The 26265-nt window shown below is 42.2% G+C and overlaps 1 long non-coding RNA gene across 1 annotated transcript; it reads left to right on the top strand.

Annotated features, from left to right (window-relative positions):
- The first annotated feature begins 61 nt into the window (after positions 1-61).
- Positions 62-21720, top strand: LOC309664201. The gene is made up of 3 exons (XR_014265674.1): positions 62-1051; positions 1379-7347; positions 7405-21720. It is a non-coding gene; the product is annotated as an uncharacterized lncRNA (long non-coding RNA).
- The last annotated feature ends 4545 nt before the right edge of the window (positions 21721-26265 follow it).

Raw genomic sequence — 26265 nt, 5'->3', positions numbered from 1 at the left:
TATATATATATATATATATATATATATATATATATATATATATATACACACACACATACACAATGACATAGTGCTAAAAATAAATATTTATTGTCTTTGTAAAATGCTCATGATAGGGCTTCCCTGGTGGCTCAGTGGTTAAGAATCCGCCTGCCAATGCAGGGGACACAGGTTCGAGCCCTGGTCCAGGAAGATCCCACATGCCACAGAGCAACTAAGCCCATGTGCCACAACTACTGAGCCCATGTGCCACAACTACTGAAGCCCACATGCCTAGAGCCTGTGCTCTGCATCAAGAGAAGCCACCGCAATGAGAAGCCCACGCACCACAACGAAGAGTAGCCCCTGTTCACCACAACAAGAGAAAGCCCGTGTGCAACAACAAAGACCCAACACAGCCAAAAATAAATGAATTAAATAAAGTTTTAAAAAAATGCTCATGATATGTTACATATATCATGACACATTACAAAACAGTTTATAGAGTTTGATCCTATTTTTATTTTTTATTATAGTATACTACATTATATTATATTTGCACACACACATTAAAAAAGTCTGGAAGAATTTATGAGTTAAAGTTCTTTTGTTTGCAAGACACTAAGGCTGGCCTAGACCAACCTAAGAAAAGAAAGAAAAAAGGGGAGGAATTTATTGAGAAAACACTAGAATATCTCATGAAATTGGGAGTTGTACCTTCCAAACATGGTTGGATGTGGAACAAGAACACCACTAGTATACCTTCTCGATGGATGGATTTGAAGAACTTCTTCCTCTACAGCTTTGATAAAATCATTCCCACCTAGGCTGTGTCTTTATAGTCCAAATGTAAAATTTTAAGAAGAAAGTTTCTGATTGGCCCAACTTGGACCAGGAGTGACTGTTTGGATTAATAAACTTCGGCCACGTAACATTGACATGGCAACTGGTGGTCTTTCCCTGTGAATCAGGGGCCATGGCCAAGACTCTCTGAGAGCTGGGCAGATGCTCTAAGAGATGCCACTGTGAGTATACACACCACAATGTGAAAATGGTTTATCTCTGGGGGCGAGTTTGTAGATGTCTTTTTTTTTTTTAATTTATTTATTTATTTATTTATTTATTTATTTATTTATTTTTGGCTGTGTTGGGTCTTCGTTTCTGTGCGAGGGCTTTCTCTAGTTGTGGCAAGTGGGGGCCACTCTTCATCGCGGTGTGCGGGCCTCTCACTGTCGCGGCCTCTCTTGTTGCGGAGCACAAGGTCCAGACGCGCAGGCTCAGTATTTGTGGCTCACAGGCCTAGCTGCTCCGTGGTATGCGGGATCTTCCCAGACCAGGGCTTGAACCCGTGTCCCCTGCATTGGCAGGCAGATTCTCAACCACTGCGCCACCAGGGAAGCCCTGTAGATGTCTTTTTGTTTGGGGTTGTATCGTTCAAGAATAGTTGAGTTGCAAGTCACAGAAACACAACTCTAACCATCTGAAGCAGAAAGTGGAAATTATCAAAAGGCTAAAATAAATGCAGCAAAAGCACGGTGCAGCTGGCCTCAGAAACATCTGGAAACCGAATCTTGGACACTGTACCTGGACCATCTCTCACTTTTGGTTCTTTCTGAATGTCAGCTTACTTTGCTCTGGATTTCTGTCACACGACAGGAAACATGGCTGCAAGAGGCTCCCCAGCCTGGCATTTCCCTGTTTCACATGGGCAGGAATCTTTACTGCCTGTATGCCATTGTATCTGCACTACCTGGCACATGGCAGAGCCTCAATAAACCTGTTAAACAAATAGTGGCTGTGAAGGAAATGGAGAGGACCTGGTGAAGGATGACTCCTGAGTCTGGGTGACCAGTTGGGCGGTGATATCATTAACTCAACCAAGCTACAGAAGAGTAACAGCAGGTGTGAAGGGCTCAGAAGCGTTGCTTAAGGGTTAAGAATGTGAACATTAGACTGTCTGGATTTGCATTCCAGCTCCATCACTGACCATCTGTGTGACTGTGGGCAAGTTATTTCAACCTTCAAAGCCTCAGTTGCCCCATCCATGGAAAATGGAAGTAATTTTTTAAAATAATTTTTAAAATAATTTTTTATTGGGAATTCCCTGGTCGTCCAGTGGTTAGGACTCAGTGCTGTCGCTATATTTTCTGGTGTACAGCAAAATGGTTCAGTTATATGTATATACATTCTTTTTCATGTTCTTTTCCATTATGGTTTATTACAGGATACTGAAGATAGTTCCCTGTGCTATACAGTAGGACCTTGTTGTTTATCTATTTTATACATAGTAGTTTGTATCTGCTAATCCCAAATACCTAATTTATCCCTCTCCCACACCCTTTCCCCTTTGGTAACCATAAGTTTGTTTTCTATGTCTGTGAGTCTGTTCCTGTTTTGTAAATAAGTTCATTTGTATTATATTTCAGATTCCACATACAAGTGATATCATATGGTATTTGTCTTTGTCTGACCTACTTCACTTAGTATGATCATCTCTAGGTCCATCCATGTTGCTGCAAGTAACATTATTTCATTCTTTTTTATGGCTGAGTAGTATTAAAAATGGAGATAATTTTAACACCCAGTTTATAGGGCTTGTTGTGAAAATTAAACAAAATACACTGTGCAAAGTGCTCAGTAATCATGGACTAATATTGTATTCTTCTTTCAACCACATTGCATTATGCTTTCAAACTGACTTTCACTACCTTTGCGGCTAGAACTGATTTTTTTCTAATGTGATAGTGTTTCGTGTTTCAACATTCCTGCCCGTTAATCAGTCTCTTTTTCCAGTAAACAAAACAAGGATATGTGCTCAATCACAGTTATCTCAATGGGGAGAAATAACTTTAGAGCCCCCATCTTTGCTCGAGTCCATGTCATCACAGAGCCTGTGCTATAATGAGAGTTTGTAAGTTGCACAGGAATGTCACCAGAAATGCTCTTGGCAGGCTGCCAGGCAGTAATAGCCAGAAGATGGGGGCAGCCATATTCAGGGAGTGCAGGTCCAGCCCAGCAGAATCCGGGACAGTGTGGGGAAAACAAAACAGTCATGCTCATCATTACTGCTACCTCACCTACACATGGGGACACCCAAAAGCGTTTGACTTTTCTCTCTACATCTTATGGTTGAAACTAATTTTCCCCCCTCTGGGTTTTTAAGTATCAACTAAGGGATTGGAATACATTCTTTACCTGGAAGAATATGTATGTTTGAAACAGAAACTTTTTATGTAGTCTTTTTAATTTCTCTGTATATAGAGACTGTGGTTTTGGGGCCACCTCCATCCACTAGATAGGGGATGTTTTGAAGGTGTAAGTGGAACCCCGAGTAAGAAGGAAATTTTGTGGTTAAACTTTACTTTTTATTAGTAGAATAAATTTTAACATTTTATATAAAGATCCTAATTTTTATAACATCCTCAAAGATGTTAGGGCAAATTATATTTTCCAAAAATGGCTGCACCAATGTATATCTCAACACACATGCTCTGATTATAGAAATTTGCAAATAACGAGTTTCAGCCAAAAGATACTGATTGCATCACAGTAACTATTGACCTTTGAGTCATGACCCAAATTTCAGACCTTAACACTAAAAGTCATGTTATATCCTATTCTGCAATAACATGATGCTAAAAGCCCAAGAGGTAAGAGTTAAATTTCCAGGGTTTGATTCTTGGTTTACCACTAATTGTATGACCTTGGATGAGTGACTTAACCTTTCTGTGCCTCCATTTCTTTATTTGTAAAATGGGAATAATAATCGTTCTTAATTCATAGAGCGGTTGCTAGTGAGTAAATACATGTAAATAAAAAACTTAGAATAGTTCTGAAAACATATCATATGCTTAATATATGATACCTGATATTATTATTCTGGGTGTTCTAATTTACGTGGCTGACATAGAAAAAAGGAAAGGAGGAAACAGAGAAATATTGTACCAATATGCAAGTACCAAGCTGACGTTCTTCATTGCTCTGCTGGGCATTTCTTGGGCAACCATGTTGTAATATGTTATGGCAGAACTGAGGCTGCCCCTGGAGGGACGTGGCCTGACCCACATACCTTCTGGAAGCTGAGGTTTGGGATACATGTGGGTCGAGGGGAAGATGGAGAGGAGAGATAAGGACACTGTGAGGAAAGCTAACTCGAAGGAGAGAAAGGACCAAATTCAGGATATTAGCTGCACCAGAGACAAAGCACGTATTTTATCATTTCTCCCAAGCCTAGACCCCACCACTCTCAGTCGTGATTCAAGAGGGGCAAGGCCTGCAGAGTAACTTGTGTCAATGGGGACCCAGGCTGAGGATGCTGGGCCAGGAGTGAGCTTTGGAAGAGAAGAGGGAAAAGGCAGAATGTCTTTCAGAATCTTGCAGCCTCCCTGCTTCCCTCACTGAGGGAGAGGCAGGGGCTGCCTCCCTGCTGTGTCCACCTGAATCCCACATTCTCAGTGACTTATCCCATCCTGTTCACTCTGAGCACCACAGCATGGAGACAGTGTCATGGTCAAAGACTTCGTCTGGATTTAGTGCTAAAACTGAAACACTTGAGAGGGGGGTTGGAGAAGGGAAAGAAATAGAATTTATTGAGTGCCTACTAAAAGTCAGGAAAAGAGCTAGGTCCTTTTCCATTACTTCATGCAGCCCTCAAAAAGGATTCTGAAAAGGTATACGTATCCCCATGTTCACAGCAGCACAAGACATGGAAGCAACCTAAAAGTCCATCGACAGATGAATGGATAAAGAAGATGTGGTACATGTATACAATGGAATACTACTCAGCCATAAAAAAGAATGAAATGATGCCATTTGCAATAACATGGATGGACCTAGAGGTTATCATACTAAGTGAAGTAAGTCAGACAGAGAAAGACAAATACCATATGATATCACTTACATGTGGAGTCTAAAATATGACAGAAATGAATCTATCTACAAAACAGAAACAGACTCACAGACACAGAGAACAGACTTGTGTTTGCCAAGGGGGAGAGAGGTGGGGGAGGGAAGGACTGGGAGTTTGGGATTAGCGGATACAAACTATTATATATAGAATGGACAAACAACAAGATCCTACTGTACACCACAGGGAACTATATTCAATATCCTCTGATAAACCATAATGGAAAAGAATATGAAAAAGAATGTATATATAATATATATATGTATAACTGAATCACTTTGCTGTTCAGCAGAAATTAACCCAACATGGTAAATGAACTATACTTCAATAAAAGAAATTTTAAAAATAAATAAATAGAAAGGATTCTGAGTTCAATATTTTTATTTATTTCCAGGTAAAGTGGGAAACTGAGGTTTAGTATTAGAACTGGAATTTGAATCCAGCACCAGTCCCAAGGCTCACAATCTTCCAAGTACACCATGTTGATTCCCCCAGTGAAAAATATTAATGTCAATCTCTATAAATCCAATCACTCCCCTAACTGCAGGCTAGAAAAAGGAGAGAAAAGAAGACAGTAGATGCCAAAGCAGGACTTGAGATTCACAATAACAGGATGTGCTGAGCACAGCAGAGTTATCTGGTTAGCGTACCCGGCAGTCACCTGCTCTCCTCCTGATTGTTTACAAGTCAGGAAATGAAGAGGGGATGGCAAGTATGAGGGGGAAATTGACAAGCAAGCAAACTCTAGAAGTTTCACTGAGCAGTGATGCTTCTCTCACATTTTGTTAGCAGAGTAAAGTCAAGGTCACAGCCAAGACGAGTGTGTAGGCCATGTCTCCCGGTCTACACAGCCTGTAGGCACAGTAAGAGATATGCCATGATGGAAGCTGGCTCAGCAACCTTAGGCAGAACCACTGGGGCACCAGCAGCTCCCTCCCCCAGCCAATTCCTCATTTTCTGACTCAGGGACTCCAATAGGCTCACAGGCTCAGAAGGATTTAATAGATTCTGGAGGTAGATATACTTGGTTCAAATCTTGGGTCCACTGTGTCCCTTCATAGGGTTGTTGTGAGAAATACAATAAGACAGTATCAGTAAAGGACCAGCACAGGACAGTGTTCACTCACTTCACTTGTCAAGGGTATAATTCTAGACTTCTCCGAATGGTTACAGAGTCCTGCCAGCTCTTAAGGCCTTAAAAAGTTCAAACCAGCTTCCTTCCCCAACCTCAGATCAGGCTACCAGAATGCTCTCCACTGAACCATCAGATGTGACTTCATCATAGTCACAGAAATATAGACTTGAAAAAAAAAGTGTATCTTTCAACTTTAGACCTGTATTCTACTGTCACACTACACACCTGTGGTTCACTGTGAATTAATATGGTTAGAAATCCCCTAGCTGTCTTATAGAATAGCACATTCTGTACGCTATCTTAGGGCAAGTTGTCATTTTCAATCGTTTTGGTGGGAAGAATCAGTTCCAGTGTACAGTTCCTTACCTACTTGTCACAGCTGCACTTGAATTCATCCCTGGTCTAGGTGGTTTGGTTCAGCTACAGTGGTTCTTCTTCTGGGGTCAATCCAAAATATATATTTTTTCTACTGTTAGTGACATTTAGTACATTCATACTGTTGTGCAACCATCACCATTGTCTAGTGGTAGAACATTTTTATCAACCTAAAAGGAAATCTCATACCCATTATGCCGTCACTCCCTGTCTCCCCTCCCCCTACACCCTGGCAGCCACTAATTTGCTTTCTGTCTCTACAGAATAGGATTTGCCTATTCTGGATATTTCATAGAAATGGAATCATACAGATAATATATCTTTAAGAGCTAAGTTTAACCCATCTGGATGAGAGGCCCCAGGCCAATCAAGGGTCCCCAGGCTCACTGGCCCCATCACAGTCTAGCCCACCTTGACTGCCCCCAGTGAGTGACTTTCTCAGATGAGGAAAGGTATTTCACTGGGTTGCTTCTTCAGTGGTTCTATGGATTGAAACCCCAGTTTCTCTCTTCTCTGGGCCTCTCCTGACCCAACCTGACCTTCCACATCAAAGCCAACAGCTCCGATACTGCAGCGGGGCTTTTCTGCTGTAAGATGTGAGCTCTCTCGTGGTATTTAAAGCCAAAGATGTAGATGCAATTTCTTGAGAAATGAGTATAGGATGAGAAGAGGGTCTAAGACAGAACCCTGAGGAACTCCAACCAAAGAAACTGGATGGAGTAGTTGCTGATAAAGGAGACTAAGAAAAAATGGTCAGAGAAGTAAGAGAAAAATCCAGGACTGTGAGATGTCACAGAGGCCAAAGGAAAGCATGTTTCAAGGAGACGAAAGGGGTCAACAGAGATCAAATCAGCTGAGGACTGAATAAGCCAGCTTCACAAGAGCAGTTCTAATAGATGCCTCAGCTAGAAACCAGATCGCTGTGGGCTGCAGGTGGAACAGAGGTGAGGAGGTGGAGACAGCAAGGGTAATCAATATTCTCGAGAAGTGTGGCCGTAATGGTGAGGAGGTGGAGACAGCAAGGGTAATCAATATTCTCGAGAAGTGTGGCCGTAATGGAGAGAAGAGAAAGTGAGTTGCAGCTAAAGGGGGAGCATGCGGTCTAAGGAGGGTTGTTTCAGGGCTTTTGCTTGGTTTGGGGGCATGAAAGAAAAGAGCATGTTTTCATGTTGATGGGAGTCTCCCAGAGAAGAGAAATTTAAGATGCAGTAGACAGGATAACCACATATTATGGCCCCTCAGAAGACAAAGGACAGAGCCAGGACACAGAGCCTCCAAGAGTGGATGTGCCCCATCCGTGAGAGTCTGGAGAGAAGACCCAGACACACAGTCTGTCAAACAGACCTAGAAGCAGGAAGACCCCTGGCCGTGACTATGGGGGAGCAGAAAACAGCAGGTGGAAGGCTCCTCCCAGGACTGGCCTGTCTTCCCATCAAAAGGACTTCCGAATGTGGTCTTAGACGAGTAATTGGTGCAGAGCCAGTCTGGTTACTGTCAACCACCCCCTCAGGGACTCCCTCACAGCTGTCCTACAGGCAGACAAAGCCCCTCTGTGAGCGGCTCGAATTGTGTAAAGAGACAGTGAAGAGTGGAAAAGATGGATTAGAGAAAAAGCCAGAAAGCAGGATTCCTGTCTCCCAAACTTGGATTCCCACCCCGTCTGGCAGAGGGGACATCCCTCCGATGGAGTGGGCTCACAGAAGTGGACCATCTAAACCTACAAAGGAGGCGATCAAAGGAAGTGTGATGTCGAATCCAAGTTCATGTGCCTGACGCACAGTAAGGCCAAACAAACCTAAAGTCAGAGTTTGGAGCAGAGAAAAATTTATTGCAGATGCCAAGCAAGGAAAACCGGTGGCTCATGCTCAAAAAAAGCCTGAACTCTCCAATAGTTTTGGGGGAAGAGTTTTTATAGGCAAAATTTGGGGGGAGGTCTGCAGGGTGTGTGACCTTCCTCTGATTGGTTGGTGGGGAGGTAACAGAGTGGTGTTCCAATAATGTCAATCATCAGCCTTCTGGTTCCAGCCAGTCTGGGGTCCACGTGCTTGTGCTCAGCCTAAAGTGACCATCCTTCACTTGGGTGGGGGCCTTAGTTCTTACAGAAGAACTCAGAGATTTGTATCAGATTGTTACGTATATAGACCCCTTGAGGAGGAACTGGGACCCTGCCTCATGCTGCACTATTGTTTTTCTGTTTTGTTTTTTTTGTTTGTTTTTAAATAACATCTTTATTGGAGAATAATTGCTTTACATGGTATGTTAGTTTCTGCTGTATAACAAAGTGAATCAGCTATACATATACATATATCCCCATATCCCCTCCTTCTTGCGTCTCCCTCCCACCCTCCCTATCCCACCCCTCTAGGTGGTCACAGAGCACCGAGCTGATCTCCCCGTGCGATGCAGCTGCTTCCCACTAGCTATCTATTTTACATTTGGTAGTGTACATATGTCAATGCCACGCTCTCACTTTGTCCCAGCTTACCCTTCCCCTTCCCCATGTCCTCAAGTCCATTCTCTATGTCTGTGTCTTTATTCCTGTCCTGCCCCTAGGTTCATCAGAACCTTTTTTTTTTTTAAGATTCCATATATATGTGTTAGCATACGGTTTTTGTTTTTCTGACTTACTTCACTCTGTATGACAGACTCTAGGTCCATCCACCTCACTACAAATAACTCAATTTCGTTTCTTTTTATGGCTGAGTAATATTCCATTGTATATATGTGCCACATCTTCTTTATCCATTCATCTGTCGATGGACACTTAGGTTGCTTCCATGTCCTGGCTATTGTAAATAGTGCCAACAAACACATGAAAGGATGCTCAACACCGCTAATTATTAGAGAAATGCAAATCAAAACCACAAAGAGGTATCACCTCACACCAGTCAGCATGGCCATCATCAAAAAATCTACAAACAATAAATGCTGGAGAGGGTGTGGAGAAAAGGGAACCCTCTTGCACTGCTGGTGGGAATGTAAATTGATACAGCCACTATGGAGAACAGTATGGAGGTTCCTTAAAAAACTAAAAATAGAACTACCATATGACCCAGTAATTGCACTATTGTTTCCTGACTGCCTTTCCTTTGTTTCTGCATTCCCTCACTCCTCTAATTAGTAGCTGTTTGAATCTGCCCTTTGGAACTCAGGGACAGTCTAGGAGGCTGAAAGCCTTTTCCCTACAAATAAGAAACGGGGGACACAGAAAGACTTTTGGACCCAGGAGGGCCCTGAGGGGTCCTGCTCGATTTCAATCCCCCCCCTTTTTTGATACTCCTCAATCTTGAGGGGAACAGGTGTTGGACAAGAAAGGTAATAACTTTTTGGATAGAGAGGTTCTCATAAACTTAGCAGGGGATCTCGGTTTTAGGGGGGCTCGGGTTTAAATGCACAGAGCATGTTTCGCAGGAGGAAGTACATACAATATCTCAGTTATTTAAAATAAATAAATCTGGAGGATTTTGAATCATGAATTATCCTGTCTCTGAAGGATGTACATCCTGAGATTTGTTTGGCCTCTCCAAGAGAGTTGGCTCCGTTCCTAACGAGATTACACGAAAGCCAGGGCCAAGCAGGAGCAGAGAGGGAATAATTGTTACATCTCCTCTGGTAAAGTCACCTTATCAGCTGTGGCCCTGGTGACTGGATGCCTGAGGCTGGAGCATTCAGAAAGGGTTGAGGGATGGCTGCAAATCTGCCCGTAGCATCTGCTGAAGCATTTGTCAGCTCTGTTCATCCGCCTCTGCTGGGAGCCCCTCCAGGCCTCCTTCTTACCCTGGCATTTACAGTCCCACCTGGTCCAGTTCAAACTCTCCCCTCCTCTCCTGTTGGGTGGTCCCACCACAGCTCTGATCATGTGGTGGTGATGCAACTGTGAGGACCAAGGTGGGGGTCAAAGGGAATGCTGTTGGTTCTCAGGACTGGTCACAACCCTCAGGAGAAAGAGGAAATGCTGGGGCAAAGTGTTCGTTTCCAAAGCCGGGGTCTCATCTTGCCCCCAGTGTGACTGCCACAAACAGAGTTTCAGCAATTTTTGGGGCCTCCTGTGCTCTAGGCTCTGGGTTGGACTGCAAAGGGTACTGGGGCAACTGATTCCTAAAAAGCACTTTCAAGGCACTATCTCATTTAATTCTTACATCTCTAGGCACAGAGAGCATTAACGGAAGTTTTCAGATGATGAAACTGAGGCCCGTAGATGTTAATGATATGTTCGTGGTCATACAGCTAGCTTTGGAACCAGAATTTGAACTTGGTTGAGCCAGTTCTTGCCCAGGATGGCTTAGCAGGCTTAGACTCAGTCCCTGGACTCAGGAAACTCACAAGAAATGTATACAAATTACCAGAATGTGATCATGTGTATCAGAGTCCAATGAGGATTTACAGGATGGAGAAATCACAACAAAACTTTAATTTGGGAGAAATGGTCCAGCTGTCTGAGGAAAAGCAATCAGGATATTTGAAAGTATGTTTGTTCTGAAAAATGTTATTAGGTGGACCTGCAAGCTGAATAAACAAAGTTAGACTTCCAGGGATGGAGAGGAAGGTGAACAGTTAAGTTACGATCTGATGGTAGGATTTGGATGTGCAGAGATGGAAGAGACCTATGAGTGTTACTTCCAAAACAGGATCTGTGAAACAAAAGCCAGGAAGGCCTATGAGATAAGAATGAATTTGTAACACAAACCTGAACGTGCAAGAAAGATCATATTGTTTATCTACTTTACATAAAATTACTGTAGGGGTGACACTGAGCCCTATTGCATTCAGCTGTCGGGAAATTAAATTTCAGAGGTTGAGAAGGTTCTCTTCCCTCCCCGCCTCCCAGTCCCATCCCCATTCCCAGAGCTAATGACCAGGAGTCATGATGTGAAGCAAAACATTCAGGAACATCTCTGGGCATAGGTGTGCCTCAGGGGCCAGCAACTTTTTCTGTAAAGGACCAGAGAGAAAATATTTCAGGTTTTGCAGGCCAGACAGGACTGTGTCACAACTACTCAACTTTGCCACTGTTGATTGAAAAGAGCCATAGACAACAGGTAAATGAATGAGCTTTGTTGTGTTCCAATAAGACTTTAATTATGGACACTGAAATTTGAGTTTCATATCATTTTTATATGTCATGATATTCTTCTTTTAATAGTTTTCAAATATTTAAAAATATAAAAAATGTTGTTAGCTTATAGTCATACAAAAACATGGCGGGCCAACTTTGACCTATGGTGCAACCCCTTCTCTACATGGTTTCCACCAAGATGCCTGTAGACCAAGCTTACACAGATCGTTAAAGTTGGGTGACCCAGTTGCCCCATGGAAATCTTTGCCAGGGCCGAGAGCCTCGGTAGCCAGAGTCCGGAAGACCTTCCTATACTTAACATGGAAATGTCATCTTCCTGGGGTTCTGTGGAGGACGGGCCACAGAGCCCATTACTTACAAAAACTGCAGACATCCATTTCTTCCCTTGGGGAAAAATCTTTGCTTTTTCACAGCCAGGAACTGTATCCTTCAAGCCACTCTACGGCTCCCTTCCCTAGCATTGTATGCTCAATCCTTCAGGACAAAGGAGAAAGTCAGGAAGGGAGGTGGCCTGCAGACAGCTTCTTCTTTAGGCCCTGCGGCAAGGGAGCACAGAGACTTGGTTACCTTCTGGAATGCTGAGTAAGGTACAAAGGAAACAAAGATGAATACCTAAATAAACTATTCTGTCTAGGCCCAGAGCTTTCTAGCCCAGGAGCAAGTTCAGGCCTCTACATTCCAAGCTTAAAAGATCAGGCTGTCCCTCCAGACCTCAGTGGGTACTGGTCTTGGGTGCCCTCAGAAAACCTCTGAAGGGAGGTCAGGATCCTGGTGACAAAGAGGAGAAGTATGTGATTTGGACTTCCCCAGGACACCAGACTCCACTGAAGATGACTCAAGGTCTTGGCTTGGAAGCAACTTAGCAATCACTTTGAACCAGCCACTGGTCCTACCAGCCGCCCACTTCAGGAAGTCCTAGGATATCTGTGGTACAAAGAACAAACACCATCCAATTTCCACTTTCCCTGCAAAAGTTTTTGTTTCTACTTTGGGTGAATTGCTTAAGGTCTGTGGGACTTTAGTCGTAATTCCAAGAAGGAGAGGTCACATGCCACTTTGGTTCTGAAATCGTCTCCAATCCCCCAGCCTAAAGTGGCCTCTTCCCTCCTGATTTCAAAGCACACATGTGTCCATGTCATCGTCATCCCCTTGGCCTATCTCAGACCCCTGTGGTAGCAGAACTGGCTTCAAGCACGGTTCCTGCAGCCACCTGCTCCCCAGTAAGACATTCAGACTTACTGGAAAAGAATGTTCTGTACGCAAGGCAATTTGAGATAGGAAAAGTCATCCTCGGAGGGTAGGGATCCGGTAGACATCCAAGCCCAGGAAATGCAAGCAGTTTGCTGGGAAATCACTCTTGTAAAGAGTCCACAGGAGGCAGGGGTCTACTGCCCAGACTTGAACGTCATTGTGTCAAGTGCAAACCATCATCCAGGTTGATTTCTCACTCCTTATCTGTACACCCATCAACCTTTGACGATAAGCTCATTTTTTATGCTCACATACATCAAACAGGAAAGACTCAACCAGGCCTTATTAAATGGATGAATTAATGAAACTCACTCTCAGGAGCTGAGCCAATATTTGCCTAATTTCCCCCACAGCTCTAGAGAAAGGACATTTTATAATATAGCCCTATTATAGAGCTGTATAAATTCCCCTGGCTTTACTTTTTTTTTTTTAACTTGACAAAATGATTCTTAAGTTCAAGATGGCTGCCACACAACTGCTTTCAAGACAGGAAGAGGCAGAAAGGAGAGGCAACAGCCCTCATTGAACCCTTTATCAGTAAAATAAAAGCTTTCCCAGAAACTCCCCTCGTAGACCTCACTTCAGCCTAATTGGCTAGAACTGTATCCTCTGTCCAACTGGGGCGACAAAGGATGTTGGGGGTGGAGGCCTTGAGTGTTCACTTCTCCAGCCTCTAAGGAAGAGGCGATGGAGGATTTGGATGGGGATAGGAGGAGTCAACATGAAATTCTGCCACAAATCGCTAAACAATTTTGAAAAATTAAAGCACCGAAGGGGAAACTAGCTCTGTTGTCTACTAAAATATGTTATAAAACCACAGGAATAAAATAAGTGGTACATACAAGATTTAACAGAAATACATAGAAAAGAAGGCATTAGCCCAGATCTTAGTATATGTAACAGTTCAATATATGATTGTTTTATTAAAAATTTTGTCACCCCCTGAGCTGGATGATGAAATATGCTTGATGCTGAGCGAACTTTTGAGACTGAATCGGCCATAGCTATCGTTGGAGGGAAAAGTAACCCAGAAGAGGAGAACTCACCATCTACTGCACTGATAGGCTAGACCCCCTCCTCCCTTTGAAACTGACAAAGCGTGAGCAGGGGATGCTGGCGCTAGCATCCAGGTGATGTTTGAAGATCCCGGAGTCTACGGCTTCTATCTCCCCTGCAACGAGGTTGAGTTTTCCAAGAAAACTGAAGCGGGAACTAAGAACAGTGGGGACTTCAGAGGAAGTAGGAAGAAGAGCTAAAGAGAGTTTAAGGAAAAGAGGGCTCTGAGTGGAGAACTTTCTTTCTGAAGGTAGTAAGGACTTGTCCCTTAAGTTATGTTAGAGAAATGAGTCTCCTGAAGAAAGTCTCAGTTACTGCTCCTGAGTAAAAGAGTAAATTTACTCTTCATTAATAGATCTGTGAGTATCCCATTACAGGCCAGCATGTGTTTGGTCCGTGGGAAAACTCTGAGCAGAAAATTCTAGGCGAAGAGAGAGCAACCATTATTATGCCACTTTGTCGAGCTCTGGCAGAAATGATCTTTAAAGGTCATCAATCCCCTTATCAATCCCCTTTTACAGATGATGATGATAAAAATAATAATAGCAGCTAACATTTCATGAGCATTTAGTATGTGCCAGCATTATGGATTATGTAATTTAATCCTCAAAACCACCCCATGGAATTCAGAATTCTGCTGTTGCCAGCCTTTTTTTTTTCCAGATTAGGAAGCTGAATGTGTTAAGTTAATCACCCAAGACCACCCAGCTAGTAAGTGACGAACTCAGGGTGCAAACCTTGGTGGAGAGACCCCAGACCTCATGCTCCTAACCCTCATCCTGCTTCCTTTGACAGAACCGCAGCTGGCAGTGAGAGATGAGATTGACAGCAGTAGAGATGGTTCCCCCTGGAATGAGAGATCATGAGGCCAAATATCCTAATTCCCTGCCTCCTGCCATCTCATAGGTTAATACAAAACACCCGCTTGTATAAAAACAAGGTCCACTGCTGCATTCAGGATCCACCCAGATTTACAGTGTTTCAAGTGCTCTGGCAAGAACAGGGAGGAGCAGATGTTTTCTAAATTCCTCATATTCAATAAGGAAAGCACATTTCCCTCCTTAAAACCCCATCGTTGACAAACAGGGAATTATAGCTTAATGACTGCCTCCAAAAATCTTAGAGGAAACCATAAGCAGAATTTAAAATGTGATCTATGACACCCAAAACCTAAAAGTGACACAGAATAGTAAAATGATAGACAAAGAAATCGCAAGCAAATGCAAACTAAATGCAAGTGGAGACTATAGTTTTTTTTTTTTTTAATTTATTTATTTTATTTGTTTATCTTTGGCTGTGTTGGGTCTTCGGTGCCGCGCGCGGGCTTTCTCTAGTTGCGGTGAGCGTGGGCTACTCTTTGTTGCTGTGCCCGGACTTCTCACTGCAGTGGCTTCTCTTGTTGTGGAGCATGGGCTCTAGGCGCATGGGCTTCAGTAGTTGTGGCTCGCGGCCTTCAGTAGTTGTGGCTTGCAGGCTCTCAAGCGCAGGCTCAGTAGTTGTGGTGCACAGGCTTAGTTGCTCTGCAGCATGTGGGATCTTCCCGGACCAGGGCTCGAACCCGTGTCCCCTGCATTGGCAGGCAGATTCTTAACCACTGCGCCACCAGGGAAGCCCCCACTTAATTTAAAAGCCACCTTTGTCCTGTGTTAATTACTCACAAGTACTCAAGGTTATTTCTGGACTCAGTTATGCTTCTAGGATCTATGTATAGAATCTAATGTCGAGTACATATTGTTTTTATTACCATTGCTTCAGAGAATTTTAAATGGTGTTAAATAACAGGTTAGGCAAAATGAAGAGTGAGAAGCTACTGGATTTGGATTTTGGTCCCAAAACCATTGATCACCTTTGTGAGTGCAGTTTCCACGGAGATATGGAGATTGAAGTTAGCTATGGTAGTGTCCAGGAAAGAATGGAAAGTATAGATAGTACTCTTGAAGAATTTAGCAGTGGGAGGATGGAAGAACGTGGTATGGTGGGTTGAGTGGAAAGCAGGAAAAAGGAAAATGTTTTAAAGCCCAGGGAAGATTTGTACGTTTGTGGCCCAGAATAAAGGAATCAGTGGAAAGAGACTAACAGATGACTGAGGATCCACATCTACCAAAGAGTTATAAACATCCCTAAACTTCTTCCCAAAAGAACTAAAATAATGTGATTATCAGAAAATGGTGTTACTTAGTTTCAGGCTCTGTATAAGGTGTATTGCCATTAAGGTTTGCCATGTCTCAATTCAACATTAAGCCCTACATTAAAAGAATAAATGAATGAATGAATGAATACATAAATACAATAAAATAAAATCAGCTATATCCTCCCTATTGGTGGAAACAATGATAAAGTTAAGTACGATTCTGAGGACCAACACTGGGGGAGGAAGCTGATGGAAGGAGGCATCACAGGGACTCTGCTTCCTGATAACCAAGGTAGTAAGAATGGTTTTACCTAACATTTGCCTGTTCCCTTTTATTCTGTTCCAAACAGGATTGTGGCTAAACCTGCACCCTGGGGCTCTGGGCAGTGGTTTCCAAACTCAGCTGCACAGTAAAGTTACCTTAGGCCCTTAAAAAAAAAATTTCAATGCCCAGGTGGCACTCCAGACCAATTAAATCAGAGTCACGTGAGACTTGTGTTAGTATTTTTTTAAAGCTTCCCAGATGACTCCAATGTGCACTAAAGTTTGTGAACCACTGATCTGGGGCCTTGGAATCAGCTGACAATGTAATGTTGTTTTCTGAAACTGGGACATGTGAGCTTTGGCAAGGTATAGTGTGAAGAAATATTAGGGACAGATGACCAAGACTGTGTCATGGGACAGAATATAGTCTCTGCAAGCCAGTTTACTTAGAATGTCCTTCAAAGAAAATGCTATTGATACCTTGAATGGGGGTGTTTTCCAAGGGGGGTTTAACATGGGCAGGAATCAGAGTGTTTGCATAATGGGGTGCTTTGGTCACTGTGCAGGAAAAAAAAAAGTTTTAAATATCACAGGAAATGAAAGAGAAGCTACTTCTGATATGGAGTTGAATGTGAGAATTTAATTACCAAGAACAAGAAAGGAGTCATTCATTTTGTAGTTTCCTAGGAAGCAAACTCATTTATTTTTCAACTCACCCAGCAGCTAGCATGTTGTTTAAAACAGCTGCCAAGAGGCATTTAAAAATTAACTGTACAACAAATTGTTTTGACACACAAGCACCTAGAAAAAACACATGTTCACACCCACCTTAAAATCAGAGTTTCCAAAACTAAAATCATATTTACTGGGAAACAAAATGAGTCATACTGAAATTTGAAAAAACAGAGCACTAAGGTGTCACGCTGACAGCTGAGAAGCTAAAAGAAATATTTGCTAGTGTTTGAATGTTATTTCCAGGGGTCAGTCTTTTTGTGATCTCTTAACTAGAGAACAGGAAATTGAGTTTCTCACCCAGAGAATCCTCTAATAATGAGAGATTTTTGCTTTTACGTAATTGTGTGTACACAAAGAATTTCCAAGCTTAAGATTTTTTTTTAAATTTTGGCCGCACCCGAGGCATGCAGGATCTTAGTCGCCTGACCAGGGATGGAACCCATGCCCCCTGCAGTGGAAGCGCCGAGTCTTAACCACTGGACCACCAGGGAAGTCCCCAAACTTAAAAATTTGCGGTACAAAGATCTGGGTTAGAATTCCAACTCTGCTAGGTACTGGTGGGTGACCTTGGATAATGATTTAACTGCTTCTAAACCTCAGTTTTATCATCTTTAAAGTAGGGATAATGATAATTATGACGATGATACTTAGATACCCACAGCATATGTTGTTCACAAAATGCATAACTCCACGCCTAGCACAAGATAAGCATTTAATAGATGGTGATCATCCCTCTAGCCTTATCCTATTTATAAACTAAGAGACCCAGAGAAATGCCCTTATCTGTCACTATCTGTTATGTAAAGCTCATATAGACACAGATGAAATGTTTTGGCTTTAATAAAAGACACGTGGTGGGGCCACTGGGGTAGACAGGGCAGGGGGCTGGAGTTGCCAGTTGCCTGTCCTTTTCTTTTTTTTAAATTTTTTTTTAATTCATTTATTTATTGGTTGCATTTGGTCTTGGTTGCTGCGTGTGGGCTTTCTCTAGTTGCTGTGAGCGGGGGCTATTCTTCCTTGCGGTGCACGGGTTTCTCATTGCAGTGGCTTCTCTTGTTGTGGAACACGGGCTCTAGGCATGCGGGCTTCAGTAGTTGTGGCACGTGGGCTCAGTAGTTGTGGCTCACGGGCTCTAGAGCTCATGCTCAGTAGTTGTGGTGCACGGGCTTCAGTAGTAGTGGCGCACAGGCTTCAGTAGTTGTGGCTCACGGGCTTAGTTGCTCTGCGGCATGTGGGATCTTCCCAGACCAGGGATCGAACCCATGTCCCTGCACTGGCAGGCAGATTTTTAACCACTGCACCACCAGGGAAGTCCCTGCCTGTCCTTTTTCTTTTTTTTTTTTTTTTTAATAAATTTATTTATTTTATTTTTATTTTTATTTTTGGCTGCATTGGGTCTTCGTTGCTGTGCGTGGGCTTTCTCTAGTTGTGGCGAGTGGGGGCTACTCTTCGTTGTGGTGTGCAGGCTTCTCATTGCAGTGGCTTCTCTTGTTGTGGAGCAGGGGCTCTAGGCACACAAGCTCAGTAGTTGTGGCTCGCGGGCTCTAGAGCACAGGCTCAGTAGCTGTGGTGCACGGGCTTAGTTGCTCTGCGACATGTGGGATCTTCCCGGACCAGGGCTTGAACCCGTGTCCCCTGCATTGGCAGGCAATTCTTAACCACTGCTCCGCCAGGGAAGTCCCCTGCCTGTCCTTTTAATGGAAATTAAAAAAAATATTTGTAGGAAATATTTACTAAACTAATCCCAAGACTCCAGTCCCTTGGGTATTCTGGGATTTGGGGCCAAGCGCAGTCAGGTGCTATCACGTGAGTAGATGGAGCAGCGAACTGGGCTCTGCCTTGGGGCTCATGGTCTGATATGAGAAATAACGCAGGTAAATTAATAAATAGGGTGATTTCAGGAAAAAAAAGACCTGTGGTTTCATTTAGACATGCAGTATTCTGAATCTTCACTCTGATTCCTCAGCTGGGACTACTCTCCTTCTGAAGTCCTGCTCCTCTGTCTTGGTTACCCTAGTGCCCTATATCCAGTGAAAAACTAAAAATACACTGAGTATAAACTATTGGTTTATTTTAAAATTTTCCAGATTCCCTTGGAGACATACCATCTCCCATCAGCATATCAGCTCATGCTTGCTTTCTCCTTAATCTCTGCTGCCACCACCATTTCCATAATCCAAACTCCTTTGAACCTCGAATGCCCCATCTTCAGTGCCACCAGGTACTGCCCTTTGGGACATTCATTATTTCAGTACTATTTTCACAGTCTTTCCTTCTGCCCCAGATTCCTCCATCAATTCATGGCCTTTCTAATAGTTTTTCACACTCCCAAATATGGGGACCCTCATCTTTACTTCATTTTATTATTTTTTTAATTTAATTTTCATTTTATATTGGAGTGTAGTAGATTTACAACTTTATGTTAGTTTCAGGTGTACAGCAAAGTGATTCAGTTATACCTAGGACTTTATAAACACCTAAATCTCAAATTTTTCAAATATTGCTTCTCCTCTATTCTCTTTATTCTCTCTTCTGAAATTCTGATTATATGTATTTCAGACCTTCACATTCCACCTCCGTATCTCAATCCCTCTTTACATTTTACACATCCTTTTCTGTCTGTGCTTTAGATCTGTCTTCCTGGTTTGCTAATTTTCTCTTCAGCTGTATTTAATATTCTGTTTAACCCATCTACTAAGAAAGGTTTTTCTAAAAATATTTGTGTTTCATTGCTAAAAATTATATTTGATTAAAAAAAATTTTTTTTTCAGCTGCTAAAAAAGCCATATGGGGGCTTCCCTGGTGGTGCAGTGGTTAAGAATCCACCTGCCAATGCAAGGAACACAGGTTTGAGCCCTGGCCCGGGAAGACCCACATGCCACGGAGCAAGCCCGTGCGTCACAACTACTGAGCCTGCGAGCCACAACTACTGAAGCTCGCACACCTAGAGCCCGTGCTCTGCAACAAGAGAAGCCACCACAATGAGAAGCCCACGCACCGCAACGAAGAGTTGCCCCCGCTCGCAGCAACCAGAGAAAAGCCCGCATGCAGCAACGAAGACCCAATGGAGCCAAACATAAAATAAATTTATTTAAAAAAAAATGATGGCAGAAGTACATGTTAACCCCAAACCCTACGCCAACACAAGCAGGAACGAAAATGAACCAAAAGCAAGGAAAAGTATTAATACTTTAAGTAGGCTGTAGCTGGGAAAGGCCTCAACACTATACACCCTGAAGAATGCATCCTCTATAATGCCGTTTGGAACAAACTGATTTGCATGACCTGACAGCAGTTTCTAGCTCATGACCACAGCGCGGTGTTACTGACTGTAACTGGAGTCAGTTCTGAAGGTTCCCACCAGTATGAGTCCTGAGGGCATGGACTAGCTGCTGGAAGAATAAGAAACACTCCCACTGGGGCCCATTGACCCATCATTGATTGCTAAGGGACCCAGTGTTGCAAGAGATACTTGCCTGCCAAGCACATCATTTTTTCTCTGTCATCATTTCCTATCAGATTGGGGCAGTGTCTAGAGGCAAGGACTACTTCACAATCCCAGAGAACATTGAATAATCCTATGCTGACACATTTGGAAAACTAGATGGGAAGAGATGCATAATTACTATCTACATAGCTGAAGTAGCATATTTTAAATGTCCTCGGCCAGAGAAAGAAGGAATTCTTGCCAATTAACAAATAACAATGTACCGCTGCTTTGAATAGGTAACGCAGGAGAGAAAACTAGAGATATCAAAATTGATTTTTTAAAAGTTCTCAAATAAAGTATTGGGTTGGCTAAAAGGTTCGTTCGGTTTTTTCTGTAAAATGGTCTAACAGCACTTAGTTGTCTTTAACTTCATTCGAAACAATTTTGTTAGATTGTATGTGACAGCTGTCATATCAGCGTGCACTTAAAAAAAGACTTATCGAAATTGGTGAATTTTTGTGTAGTCATTTTAATATTGAAGATGGAAGAAAAAAAGCAACATTCTTGGCATATTATGCTTTATTATTTCAAGAAAGGTAAAAACACAACCAAAACGCAAAAAAAAGATTTGTGCAGTGTATGGAGAAGGGGCTGTGACTGATCAAATATGTCAAAAGTGTTTTGCGAAGTTTCGTGCTGGAGATTTCTTGCTGGACGATGCTCCACGGTAGGGTAGACCAGTTGAAGTTGGTAGCGATCAAATTGAGATATTAATTGAGAACAATCAACATTATACCACGCGGGAGATAGCCGACATCCTCAAAATATCCAAATCAAGCGATGAAAACCATTTGCACCAGCTTGGTTATGTTCATCGCTTTGATGTTTGGGTGCCACATAAGCTAAGCGAAACAAACCTTCTTGACCTTATTTCCACATGCGATTCTCTACTGAAACGTAACAAAAACGTTCCGTTTTAAAACAAATTGTGACGGACAAAGAAAAGTGGATACTGTACAATAATGTGGAACAGGAGAGATCGTGGGGCAAGTGAAATAAACCACCACCAACCACACCAAAGGCCGGTCTTCATCCAAAGAAGGTGATGTTGTGTATATGGTGGGATTGGAAGGGAGTCCTCTATTATGAGCTCCTTCCGGAAAACCAAATGATTAATTCCAACAAGTACTGCTCGCAACTGAAAGCAGCACTTGACGAAAAGCGTCCGGAATTAGTCAACAGAAAACACATAGTCTTCCATCAGGATAATGCAAGACCCCATGTTTCTTTGATGACCAGGCAAAAACTGTTACAGCTTGGCTGGGAAGTTCTGATTCACATGCTGTATTCAACAGACATTGCACCTTCGGATTTCCATTTATTTTGGTCTTTACAAAATTCTCTTAATGGAAAAAATTTCAATTCCGTGGAAGACTGTAAAAGGCACGTGGAAGAGTTCTTTGCTCAAAAAGATAAAAAGTTTTGGGAAGATGGAATTATGAAGTTGCCTGAAAAATGGCAGAAGGTAGTGGAACAAAACGGTGAATACATTCAATAAAGTTCTTGGTGAAAATGAAAAATGTGTCTTTTATTTTTACTTAAAAACCAAAGGCATTTTTTTGCCAACCCAATATTAACAAATAGAATCTGGGAGCAGATTTAAATAATAATTTACCATGACTACGACTGTGTATTACAAGAATGCAAAGGTGGCTAAATGCTTGAAAATTTGTATTAATGTTGACCAAAGGGGGAAAAGCATATAATCCCATGGTAGATTTCAATAAAACATTCATAAAATTTAATGTCCATTCTTGATAAATGTTCTTTGTAAAATGGGATTAGGTGAATAATTTCCTTACTATCAAAACATATCTTATACCAAAAGCCAATATCAAGCTTAGCAATTAAGCACTTATAATTTCTATAATATGACATTGCTTTTATGTGATAGACATTGCAATTAGACAAAAGAACAAAATAAGAGGTTTAACTATTGGAATGAAGAAGACAAAATTATCATCATTTGCAGATAATAGAAAGCATAAGATTCAGCAGAAAATTACTGAAAATTAAAGGAGTAAAAGAGAGTTGAGAAAGTTTTGATGATATAATATTAATATTCAAAAATCAAAAGTCTTATAATGTATAAGAAATATAACCCAAATTTAATCCATTTTAAAAGTACAAAACATAAAATTATACAAATAAATTTGAATTATGTGAAAAAAAGAGAAAATTACCAAGAAATAGAAGATAATATATGACTAAGTGAAAAGGCATCCCCTGTGAGTGCACAGAAATAGTCTCATATAAATTCTTCCAAAATAATCGAGAAAATCCCTTTTCTGGTCAAAATCCCAACATGATATTTACAGAAAGAAGCATATTTCAAAGTATTGTATGAAAAAAATGTGGTATCTCAAATCAATGGTGATTGGGAAAAGATAATCACATAAATAATTGTGCTATTTTAACTGCAGTGAATAGTGTGAAAGAAAAATACAGGTTGGTGTGAAATGTTTTAAATAAAATGTGGGTTCTTGTTTCATTCATTACACAAAATAAATTCCAAATACAGCAATGTTTTAAAGTAAAAACCAAAATTACATAAGAACTAGGAGAGAGACTGGACAAATATTTTTATAATCGTGGGTGGAAGGTCTATCTGAACATGTCATGACAGCCGGTGATCACAAACAAAAGATTAATAACCTCAACTATGTAACAGTGAAAACTTCCCAATGGCAAAAACAGACAAGAGCCCTATAAATAAAGTTGAAAGACAAAGGACAAATGTGGGAAAATATGTGCAATACAAATGACAGACAACTTGCTGCTACTCTGGTATGAAAAGAGTTGTGTAGTCATTGAGAAAACATCATTATTCCTCCCAAGGGAAAAAGTATCGGTTCTTCAGCTGATAGAATTTTTCTCCTGTCTCTACTGACCTGTTCCCACAGACTCTGAAGATGAAGGGAGAGGGATGACCAATGGCAGTTCCTATCACTCACTCCTGCCAGGATCGTCCCAGCGCCCTTCACACACACACACACACACACACACACACACACACACACACACACCATGTGAACATACCATACACACATACACCACACAATGCACACATGTGCACATACAACAGACAACACACACATGCAGCCATGTACCATACACACACCCCACATGAACATACCACATACACACGCACCACACAATACACACGTGTGCACACACAACACACATATGCACACATGTACCATACACACTATACACACCCCACGTGAACATACCATACACACATGCATCACACAATAACACATGTGTGCACACACAACAGGCAACATAAATATGCACACATGTACAATACACACACACTCATGCCCTTTGGGCAATTTATTGAGGAATCACAACTGCCTGTTTGTGGTGTGTACCTTCCAGGAATACTGTTCAGCTGTTTCTAAGCTTTGCATTCTTTCTGGATCCAGACATTGCCCTGGGATGTGGTCATGGACGGGACATGTCCTGTCTGCCCCAGAGTGGATTCAGTGCCTAGAGGAACACCGCAGCCTATTTCCCAATTCCAGTCACTGGAAAGGCTTTCCTCCCTCTGCAGAAGGGCTCTGCTTTTGTGAAACGAAGCCAGAATGAACAGTGAGCTGAAGCCCAGTCCTCCTCAGGTTCTGCCGTTAGGTGGTCTTAGTCCCCGATGGTTTTAGGAAACCCCCTTCCCTTCCCAGGTTTGGCAAGGTCTTCACGGGGGACTTGGGGAAGGGGGCCTCCAATCATGAGTGACTGCAGAGGAAGCCAACATGGACCATAAACTGTCATATGACAACTTGTCCAGCCACGATGACAGAAATTCCCCAGAATGTATCTAATCGAGGGACAAGGTCCCTGTGGCAACAGTCACCTGTGGAGGTCACTTGTGGAGGTCCACATGACTTCAGTTCTGTGGAGGCCCAATACTGCTGGAATCCCCCTTTGAAGATTGCCGTCAGAGCCTGAAGCACATTTTTTGTGGGTGTTCTGAGTCCATAAGTGAAATGTTTTTCAGATTGTATTCAATTTTTGGAAATAGGTAAAAGCCATTTGCCACATGTTCTAATGTTTTTGTTTTTGTTTTTTGGCCATGCCAGTGGCATGCGGGATCCCGACCAGAGATTGAACCCATGCCCCCTGGACCGCCAGGGGAGTCCCCCCACAAGTTCTAGCTTGTAAAAGAAATGTCCATAGAGAACGGATATGTGGTTGCCAAGGGGGAGGGAGGGAGGGTGGAGGAGGGATGGAGTGGGAAGTTGGGGTTAGCAGATGCAAATTATTTTATATATACAATGGTAAACAACTAGGTCCTACTGTATAGCACAAGGAACTATATTCAACATACTGTGATGAACCTTAATGGAAAAGAATATTAAAAAAGGATGTATAAGGCTTCCCTGGTGGCTCAGTGGTTAAGAATCTGCCTGCCAATGCAGGGGACACGGGTTCGAGCCCTGGTCCGGGAAGATCCCACATGCCGCGGAGCAACTAAGCCCGTGCGCTACAACTACTGAGCCTGTGCTCTAGAGCCCGCGTGCCACAATTACTGAGCCCGCAAGCCACAACTACTGAAGCCCACGCACCTAGAGCCCGTGCTCCGCAACAATAAAAGCCACTGCAATGAGAAGCCCGCGCACCGCAACGAAGAGTAGCCCCAGCTCGCGGCAACTAGAGAAAGCCCCCGCACAGCAACGGAGACCCAACACAGCCAAAAATAAATAAAATAAATTATTTTTTTTAAAAAAAAAGAATGTATTTTTTAAAAAAATAATGTATATGTAACTGAATCACTTTGCTGTACAGTAGAAATTAACACAACATTGCAAATCAACTATACTACAATAAAAAAAATTAAAGAAATGTCCAACTGGTTAAGTTTTAATGATACATGTTTTATATGTATATATAATGTTTTCACCGTATGTAGAGAAACAGAGACAGAAAACCGTGAGGTAATAAAACTGCTTGATGTTCTTTGGTAGCTCATAAACAAATTCTGAAGGCAATTCCCAAAGGGGATTTCTAAAGATTTTTCAAACACTAATAGCGTCACTGGAATAAGTGTTTATTTAGTTTTTCAAAGTACTTCGAAGAAGTATATTTAAATGAATATCTAGTATGTTTGGGGGAAAAAAGTCTCATTAGAGTCACAAATTGTGTAGCAGATGTTCTCTTCTTTCTAAATGTTATTTTCAAAGGCTTAATAAGCATATCTTCCCCTTCTTATATGTACCTCCCTGCATCCCTCCAGCACCCAGCCAATCCAATGCACCATCAACTCCTTCATTTTTACTTTGGTAATGTCTCTCTTACGTTGGTCCATCCCTCTATTGTGATCTTTAATGTCTCTTCGTGAAATTTCCTGCCTTTGTTCATATTCTTATACCCCTCCCCCCTTCCATTACTGGAATTTCCCTCCTAGTCTTCTCTGCCTGATAAAACCCTCCTAATCCTTCAAGGTCCAGCTCAAACTCCACCTGAGTAACCTTTGCTACCCCCTTCCCTCTTCCTCTTCTTTGCACCCCTTCCCTCTTGTCTTTCTGCTTGCCATTCTGCTTGTAGTGTAGAAACTCCATCACTGAAGGCATTCAGTAAAATATTTGCTGGGTGTTGTGAAATGAAGGTTGGACTGATGTCTCAATCAGAGGGGAAATTCAGGGTCAAATGAAAGCAGATGACGTCAGCTTCCTTCAGCTGGGCAAGAGTCCAGTCTGCTCACAATGAATGCTAAACTAACAGGACGGGACTAGATTTCACACTTCCAGTCTCATTTCTTTGAAAGAGTACTGGGAAGTTTCCTGGCTATACTCCAGATAGAGGACACACATCAAATCCTCCTTAGAGTTTAAGAAACATGCCTCAGACAGATATGATCCATTGGAAG

This window comes from Balaenoptera physalus (assembly GCF_965194825.1).
Source record: "Balaenoptera physalus genome assembly, chromosome: 7".
Classification (NCBI taxonomy): Eukaryota; Metazoa; Chordata; class Mammalia; order Artiodactyla; family Balaenopteridae; genus Balaenoptera; species Balaenoptera physalus.
The sequence above is the reverse complement of the archived record's forward strand: the minus strand, read 5'-3'. Positions and strand labels throughout refer to the sequence as shown.